Consider the following 9,377-nt stretch of genomic DNA (forward strand, 5'->3'; position numbering starts at 1 on the left):
AGCAGATATTGCATCTGTGCTGCTCTTTCTTGGCATGAAACCATACTGCTGCTCACTAATCATCACCTCACTTCTTACCGAGCTTCAACTACTCTTTCCTATAACTTCATGCTGTGGCTCATCAATTTTATCCCCCTGTAGTTACTACAGTCCTGTACATCCCTTATTCTTAAATATCTGCACCAGTATGCTTCTTCTCCACTTCTCAGGCATCCTCTCACTTTCCAAGATACCATTAAACAATCTGGTTAAGAAATCCACTGCCATCTCTCCTAAACACCTCCATGCTTCCACAGGTATGTCATCTGGACCAACTTACCCTTGTCCTACTTAACTTAACAACCTTAACTTGTCCTACAACTTACCCTCGATATTTAAATGCATCCACTCTTTTCAATAGCTCACCCTGCAGAGTAACTTCTGCATCCTGATCATTAAACTTCACATATTCTGTCTTATTTATCTTCATCCCTCTATCATTCTAAGCCCTTCTCCATTCTTCCAATTTCCTCTCCAGTTTCACTTTTCTGATGCTACACAACATGAGCAAAAAGCCTGCACCAGGGGGACTGGTCTTTTATCAAAATGACTCAACACATCCAAAACCAAATCAAAGAGGTAAGTTGCCTGTGTTTTTAGTGGTGTTTTCAGATCCCTTTTCTTCTGACTTCAACTTCTGTTTTGATTTAGTGTTTAGAATTAAGGAAAGATGGGACAGATTCTCGGTAACAGTCTTTTTGCTGGTCAGTTTCCCTTTTTTTGGCAAAAATAAAAATGATTACTCATTAGAAATTCCGACTTTTCTGACATTTCAATATTTTCAAAGACAGATTATATTATTGGTTGGCTTTCTTGTTATTTAGAGTAAAAAGTGTATTTAACTACCTGTGGAAACATACATTATATGACGATAGCAGGCTATTTTGCCCTGATGCTGCTGACATAGCTGTTACAGTAGCTTTGAACTCTTGGGACATTTCATTGGTGTTCATAGATGTTGTAAAAAGTTACAGCTAGCATTGCAATTGTCTGCAGCCTCATTGGATTGAGAAATTAGTCACATCCAAAATACAGGACAAATAAAGAGTTTTTATTAGGGCTCACAGGAAAATATTGTATTTGGAAATACAGGACATCTGGTCACCCCACCCAAATGCTTGGTCTGAAAAGAATATTTAAGGTTGGTTTGAAGTAGAAGTTTAAAGGTTGACATGCTCTGACCTACCAATATGAAGACATTTCACCAACAATATGATGTCCACATTTATGTATTTGCTCATTTGTACTCTTTGTAGAGGTGGTAGATCAAAGCTGCACTTCAGTTCAGTGTGAGCAGCTCTTTAGGTAAGTAGATTGACAGACTGGAGGCTGTTTTTGCAACAAAAAATATATTTTTATGTGAATTGTTTTTTAGTTTATCATTGACAAGGCAAAGTCTACCTTTTCTGGGAAACATAAACATGGCCATTGCTTGGGAAAGATTGGAATAAAAACATCTAACATCTTACACATTCAAATACAGGCAAGATGTTAAATGTTGTACGAAAAGCAAAGACAAGGATGAAGTGTTGGTGAACCTCGAAGGCAAACCTCATATAATTGACTGAAAAGAAAATAGCAAAAATGTTAGATGTCTTTTCAGATAGGAGTCGGTTGATCAACTGAAACAAATAAGGTGGTGGTGCCCTTTAAAGAAAACCAGACCAGAGTGGGCGGGACCAGGAAATGGTGACCCTGAAGTGCCAGGTCATCTGACCTGTAAGAAAGAAAGGAGGAGAAGCATTAGGCAACAGCGCCATCCTTCAGCTCAGGGTGGAATTACCATTAGATAAGCCTTCAAGTTATCTCCCAAGTGCACGTGTGCAACAATGTGTAGAATATATTCATACCAGTAAACCTCCTATTCTCTAAAGAATCGCAAATCCAAGAATGGCAATTACTTTCTGTTCCCTTCCAATCTTTGGAGGGATGAAAAATGATGGAGGGTGGGAAAGTTTTCATTTAATTAAATAAATATATTTGTACTAAAATGATCCAATTTATTAAAACTAAAATTGAAATTTAATTGTTATATCATTTAATTCCAAAATTGCTGCACTTAAAAGTAAAAAAATATAGGAGTACAAAGGTTTAAATGAAGTAATTTGGAAACAAAAAATTCATAAAATGGTAAATTCAAAATAGTTAACCAAAAATTTCTATACAAACATCATTTTTGGTAAAGATGGTTTCCTGTTCTTGAATTAGCGGTCCCTGGTATTGAGTACAAAGTAGTTTCACTTGAGCGTTACATGAACACTGGACTCTTAAAAAGGCAACATAAAGTTGTATATGTCATTGATAAACTGTGTCATCTAGATCTAATATGTAAATCTGGGCAAATTTGAGGTTGTGATTTGGCTCAGGGTGCACTGTTCGCGATGTAACATGCAAAAGCAGTATGGGCCATTCCCAGGCGTTGGCTTGATATTTACCCCGGTAGTTACAAAAGCAAATGAACTATTGTAGGATCTAATGCACTCCATAAATCTTTTACTTTCTGGTACATTGTTAGTCAAAAGCTTTCGTAAATATTCAGGATATTCATCCAAAGAAGGCAGCTTAACTTGACCCTTTTGAGAACAACATGTAAACTCGTCAGTTGTGTTGCCAGTTTTTTTTTTTAGGAAGTTAAGTGAATGACAATGACTTCAAATGACACTTATTAATCCCAATGAATTTTCATGAACTGTGAACTCATTATAGAATGCGTTCTAAGCTAACTTGCGGAATTGTTCAGCGGCTGTCCGTTGTTCCTCTCTTTGGATTCTTCTTTGTTGGAATACTGAACATCTGAAACCTTGTAAACGACTTTCTAGCCTTTCTGCAGTTTAGTCTGATATTGTTTGTGATGAACAATTGCGCAAGCCTTCCAAACGCTTCTCCCGTTGTTCTGTTGTCTCGTTTGCACACCTATCCGATACCTGAGCTCTTTCTTTTTAGAGCCATGACTCCTTTGTTTCTGGTGTTTCAGAAGCACGTTGTAGGAGCCTTCGTTTATTGTTTTTATCCATTGGGGCTCGTTTTTGTTTTTCTGTGGCTGTGTCATTAGCTAGATGTCATTTGCTGTTAGGAATCATAATTGAACTTACTTTTAACATTGAAATATGTGATTCAAATATGCCACACTGACTGCTGGCACAGTAGATTAGAGCACACTGACTGGTGCCACTGTGTAGGGTAGTAGCTGCTGCCACTGTGTAGTCGAGTACTGCTGGCACTGTGGAGTGGATTACTGCTGGCACTGTGGAGTGGAGTACTGTTGGCACTGTTAAGGTACACTGACTGCTGGCATTGCACGCTTTACCTGAAGTTCATTTTACAGGTTGTGTTGTGTTGCTTTGGCGCCACCTACTGACTCTGGGAAGCCTCTAGGTTTGACTCTGGGGCGCTGAGGCACTGTGCGCGTGCGGTTTTAGCGGCACCCGCTGGGTTTGACTCTGGGGCACTGAATCGCTATGCGCATGCGGTTTTGGCGCCACCTAGTTCCCTGATGGTGACACTGGTGCATTGGTGTGCTGAAGTAACCATGGCGGTAGATCCCAGCTTGGAGATCTACATTACTAAACGAAGGTTATATATGTGGTGGTGTGGGCGGTCGCATTCAGGCGGCGGTGGTAGTGTGTACGGCTTGCTTGTGGCCTCTGGCATCTGTGCATATTTACAACCTGGCGTGCACGCTTTACCTCAAGTTAGTTTACAGGGCGCCACCTACTGACTCTGGAAAGCCGCCGGGTTTGACTCTGGGGCGCTGAGGCACAGTGCGTCTGGCATCTGGCATCCGTGCGTATATACAACCTTCGTTTAGTAATATAGATATTAAGCACTAACAAAAAGCACACTTCTGATATATACAATGCACATACAATCTGTGTATAATGCTATTCTTCCTGATAGGCCTTGGCTATTTAAATTAAATAAATATTTGTGTGTTTATTGCATTGCATGTTTGCCATGAATGTTACTTTGTATTCATATCTATATTATATTTATACATGTTTACTGCATCCTGTATCTCTCTAGGTAGTGTGGAATAAAATTTTTTGATTGAACTCACTAAAGTTTTTCCTGAAAAGTTATAATGCATAAATACATCAGTTTTTGGATGTGTCTTGTTTTTGATTCATCTGTAAATCAATTTGTGATAGCTGGAATTATGATAAGTGTTTCATTGCCTCATATTATTTGCATGAAGGAAACAACCCCAATCTATCTGTCTATCTATTCATCCACTTACCTGCACAATTTGACTACAATCTGAATAGCATCTCAGGACAAACTTCCATTTCAAAGCACACTGTATCACCAGGTCAATTGACAAGTGACAGCCTAAGATGCCAATGTCTTTATGATGTGGTAAGAAGAGCCCAGAGAAAAATACGAAAAATGTGCAAACTCTGACACAGTTGGGTCAAACTGGAAATCAATGCTCATATTTATCACGTGTCTGAGTAGGAAAACGGTCCTAACTGTCATAAAAACCTCAGAGTGTCACAAATTTGGCGTTATTCTTAGGAATAGGAGTAATAGCATTTCATCAGTTTTCCCAAACTCTTAAACCCTAAGTGGCCCGGTACCAGGCTGACAAGGGTTTAAAAAAACGAACTACACACATCACGCACAGACACAAACGATACCTTGTATGAAAGCCACAGGTGTCTACTACAGACTCATATTGATCACATTGTTACAATATACAGTTCATTTGTAATATGACATGAAATCATATGTGTGCTCTGTCATACAATGTCATAAAACATTAAAGCCAGCCTAGTAATTTTTTTTTACAAGGAATACCCAAGTGATATGCATTAATTGATAGGTCTCAACCAGTCGATTTCAACCAATGCCTTGAACCCTGGATCCTACTGATCAAACAGCAGCCACGTGCCAAAAACCGCACACAGTGTGTCTTAATTTACGTGTGCTCTCACATATAACTCCATAAAGCAACAGCAAAAATATACCAATAACATATAAACACTTACAGTAGACTCTCCTGATCAAAACGAGCCCACATCTTGAGTGAACATCTCAAGGCTGCTTTCATCACACACATAAATTTGAGATAAAGCAGCCTCAGGAAATCCAACATAATCCGTCAAAACAGCTACCATGACTGGACTGAACCACCTGGATATTCTGGAGGGGGGCCGAGTGTGTCGTACCTTCACAAAACTCACATCACTGGGCAGCTGAGACTGTGAAGTTTCCAATGACACCAAATATGGCCATGTTTGAATAATGGACCTGCCCTGTCTTGCACAAAGAGGCTCCCATCTCACAGTGGAAGTGTGTCATTTTTGTGTGTTGCTGCATATGACTTCACAAAGTGACAGTGAGTATCGAGAAGGATATTGAAGAATTTACAGCAGATTCTGCTGAATAAGACAAGCTCAAGCACCTCACCATGCAATGAAGCTTTGCAAGATATTCACTATAAAATAACAGAGCAGCTGCTATTTCCGGGCAGATACTTTTTTGTTCAGTGGGTCACGCCATCGCAGGCTTTACACCATTTTATTTCTGTGACTGAGACGTTTCCAACGATATATACAATGTCCATGTTTGAAAAAAGGAAAGTATTAAAGGTTAGACAAATAAATGAAAATGTGTGATTTTGTGTGAGTGTGTGCGTATATGATAAATATATGTGTGTGTTTATGTGCATGTGAGAAATTATTTATATTTTATCTAAATATTTTACACGGTGGTGCAGTGGGTTGCGCTGCCGCCTCGCAGTTAGGAGACCTGGGTTCGCTTCCCGGGTCCTCCCTGTGTGGAGTTTGCATGTTCTCCCCGTGTCTGAGTGGGTTTCCTCCCACAGTCCAAAGACATGCAGGTTAGGTGCATTGGCAATTAAAATTGTCCCTAGTGTGTGTGTGTGTGTGCCCTGCGGTGGGTTGGTGCCCTGTCTGGGGTTTGTTTCCTGCCTTGCTCCCTGTATTGGCTAGGATTGGCTCCAGCAGATCCCCGTGACCCTGTAGTTAGGATATAGCAGATTAGATGATGGATGGATGGATAAATATTTTATATTGTTTATTATTTATGTTTATATTTCAGTCATCCCTGCTAAGAAAGGTTCTGGAGGTAAGAGTGGTGCCCATGGTGACAAATGCTGTAACTATTTATTTCTTTGTGCTATCAACACAGGTACAGTTGACAGGTCTGGGAATACCTCAGAGGTGAAAAACCTCACCTGGCGTTGCTTGAACCCTATGTTTTTTTTGCTGTTTCAGCAAAGTGAAGGAATGTTATATGTCAAGTTTTAATGAAAAAAATGACTGTCCATCTTGTATTTATTGGATAATAAGGCTTTATTATGGCTTTAGACCTTATACCTTTTTTTTTAAGAAACTACTGCTAACTTCACCAGGATTTAGGAGAGCTCATGAGCTGTAATTGAGTAGGTACTTAATGGAGGGAGAGGGAGAGAGAAGCCATTCAGATAATAATTGCACTTGAGTGCAGGGAGGTGGACAGGGAGGACATGGCGCATATGCAGCTTTATGGCATTCTCCTCAATTGTGGATTGCTGGAGATAAGTTATCCCAACCCTATGACGATATAAAAAGACAAGATACCCACTAGGGGAGTTGTGACTCTCACATGCCCATTGTAAGACCTTTCAGTGATGGACAGGGGAGTCCCCATGGGCACTGTAAATGGCCTGTGACTACACAGCCCCATATACCATATGCTGTGATGCTTTGTGTGTTCTGACACCTTTCTTTAATGGCCAGCAAATTACGCAACAGTACCTCTTTTGTAGGATCTGACAAGACATGGTAGCCTTTGCTCCAATTGTGCATCAATGAGACTCTCTCACCAGTTGACTGGTTGTCCTTCCTTGGACATCTTTGGTAGGTGCTAACCACTGCATATCAGGATCACCCCACAGGACTTGCCATTTTGGAGATGTTCTTACCCAGTTGTCTAAACGTTACAATCTGACCCACGTTAAAGTCGGTCAGATCCTTATGCTTGTCCATTTTTCCAACTACCAAGACATCACCTTCAAGCACAGACTGTTCACTTGCAGCCTAATATACTGTATGCCACCACTTGTCAGGTTCCAATGGAACAAGATAGTCGATATGATTCACTTCACCTCTCAGTGGTTTGAATTTTGTGGCTGATTGGTGTAAATACATTTATATCCCTCAAAAATGGCAAAAATATAAAAGCTCATGGGCAACTAATCTTTCATGACACGTTATCAAACTACTCTCTACTACAGCGTTTCTTAACCTTTAAGTATTTGCGACCCGAGTTTTCATAACAGTTTTAATCGCTCCCCCCACTAATGTTTTTCTGAAATGCAGATGCATATTTTATTATACCTACTTAACTTTTATCGACATTTATCTAACTCTATATTTATTTTTGTAGTATCAGAATGTAGTTTAAGTTAATTTGTGTTTTTTTCATATTTTTAATTGTTGTTTTCTTTTTTTCACATCTTCGCGCCCCCCTAGGGAGGCCCACTCGACAGGTTGAGAACCACTGCTCTACTATAAATCAAGCACTGCTTATGCACTCTGTATAAAAATTACATACCAATTCTTTGGCATCCATCCAGCCATTATCCAACCCGCTATATCCTAACTACAGGGTCACGGGGTCTGCCGGAGCCAATCCCAGCCAACACAGGGCGCAAGGCAGGAAACAAACCCTGGGCAGGACACCAGCCCACCGCAGATTCTTTAGCATGAAATTGTTAGTAAACTACAATATTACATAACTGATGTATATATTATGTAAATAATAAGTATTGATTTTTTGTTTATAAACAAGCATTATCAGTTATTGACTATTTTACACATTTAATGTAACAAAATATTAATGAAAATTAATTACACTAGAAAATGAAAATATTTGACTGTCAGCACTGCTATCCTTTCTTGCTAATTGCATTGTTATTATTTTTTTTATAACATTTTACTGATTTTAAATGTAATTCAAGGTAAAATATTGTCAATTCCAGAAATTGGTTTAAAATCATGTGTTTGGACACTGCTGTTATATCCTGCAATGTTTGTTTGTCTTGTCAATTATGTATTTAAACAATATTTATGGATTAGTTGTAATATGTCAACAATGCCACCAGATGGCAGATGAGGAATGCTTCTTCTGAAATCACAATGTCTTCTTCTTACTACTTCTTGATTGGTGAGAGTTAAACAATTTCTAGCAGAAAAATTGATATATACTAAATAAAAATGTCATACTCTATCCCCTCATTATTACTAGAATGGAATTCCATATTATTGTCGGCTACTGAACAGTGGGCTCTGTTATCAGGACAAGATTCACGGCAAATTTCATTTTCATGTTTCAACACTGAAAGATCTTTCTTTGACTTTTGTGGGATACCTGAGTAGCAAAGCTGATTGGCTCCCATATGAAAATTGTCTGGTTGCATTTTTTTTTATCATTCTTTTGTAAGCTGTGAACAATAATTACAACAGATTTCAAAATGCAATATTTTGAATAATTATTTAATGTTTTGATTCTAAATGTTTGGACTCTAAAATCCGTACTGACCCCTACTCTCTCTTCTGTTTCTTTTTCTGTTTTTTGTTTTTGTGTTGGTGGCCTGCACCACCACCATCTACTCAAAGCATCATGATGCTCCAACATTGAAGGACTAAAAGCCAGAAGTCTACGTGACCATCACCATCAAATCCTTCCGTGAGAACCCTAAATCCAAAGAGGACTGTTTCATTTATGTTAGGTAGAATGCCCAGAGGCAACTGGCGGTCTCATGGCCTGGAATCCCTGCAGATTTTATTTTTTTTCTCCAGCCGTCTGGAGTTTTTTTTTCTGTCCACCCTGGCCATCAGACCTTACTCTTATTCTATGTTATTTAATGTGGACATTTTAATTTTTTACTATGCCTTTTATTTTTCTGTTCTTCATTATGTAAAGCACTTTAAACTACATTTTTTGTATGAAAATGTGCTATATAAATAAATGTTGTTGTTGTTGATTCAATTTCTTGGACGTGTCCTTCGGTATTCTATTCTCTGTATTTTTCAGATATTTAACATATTTTGTGCTTGTGAGATGAAGGTATAGTGAGTTTTTTTTTTTTTTTTAATTATTTGTTGCAGTCTGCATTTTTTGTATGTAGGATTAATGTGTACTGTTTCAGCCATACCGCTCTTCTGACACTAGCATGGGATTTATGTCCTTTGGATAGTGTTTATATCATGCTTTACCTCAAAAAGAGGTTAATCCTCATTGGGATTCCTGGCAAGAGTATCCAGAGACTCCAGTACATTCAGAACAGCGCTGCCAGGATCCTGATGAGGGTGCAAAAGCATAGCCACATC

This window comes from Polypterus senegalus, chromosome 2, assembly GCF_016835505.1.
Source record: "Polypterus senegalus isolate Bchr_013 chromosome 2, ASM1683550v1, whole genome shotgun sequence".
Classification (NCBI taxonomy): Eukaryota; Metazoa; Chordata; class Cladistia; order Polypteriformes; family Polypteridae; genus Polypterus; species Polypterus senegalus.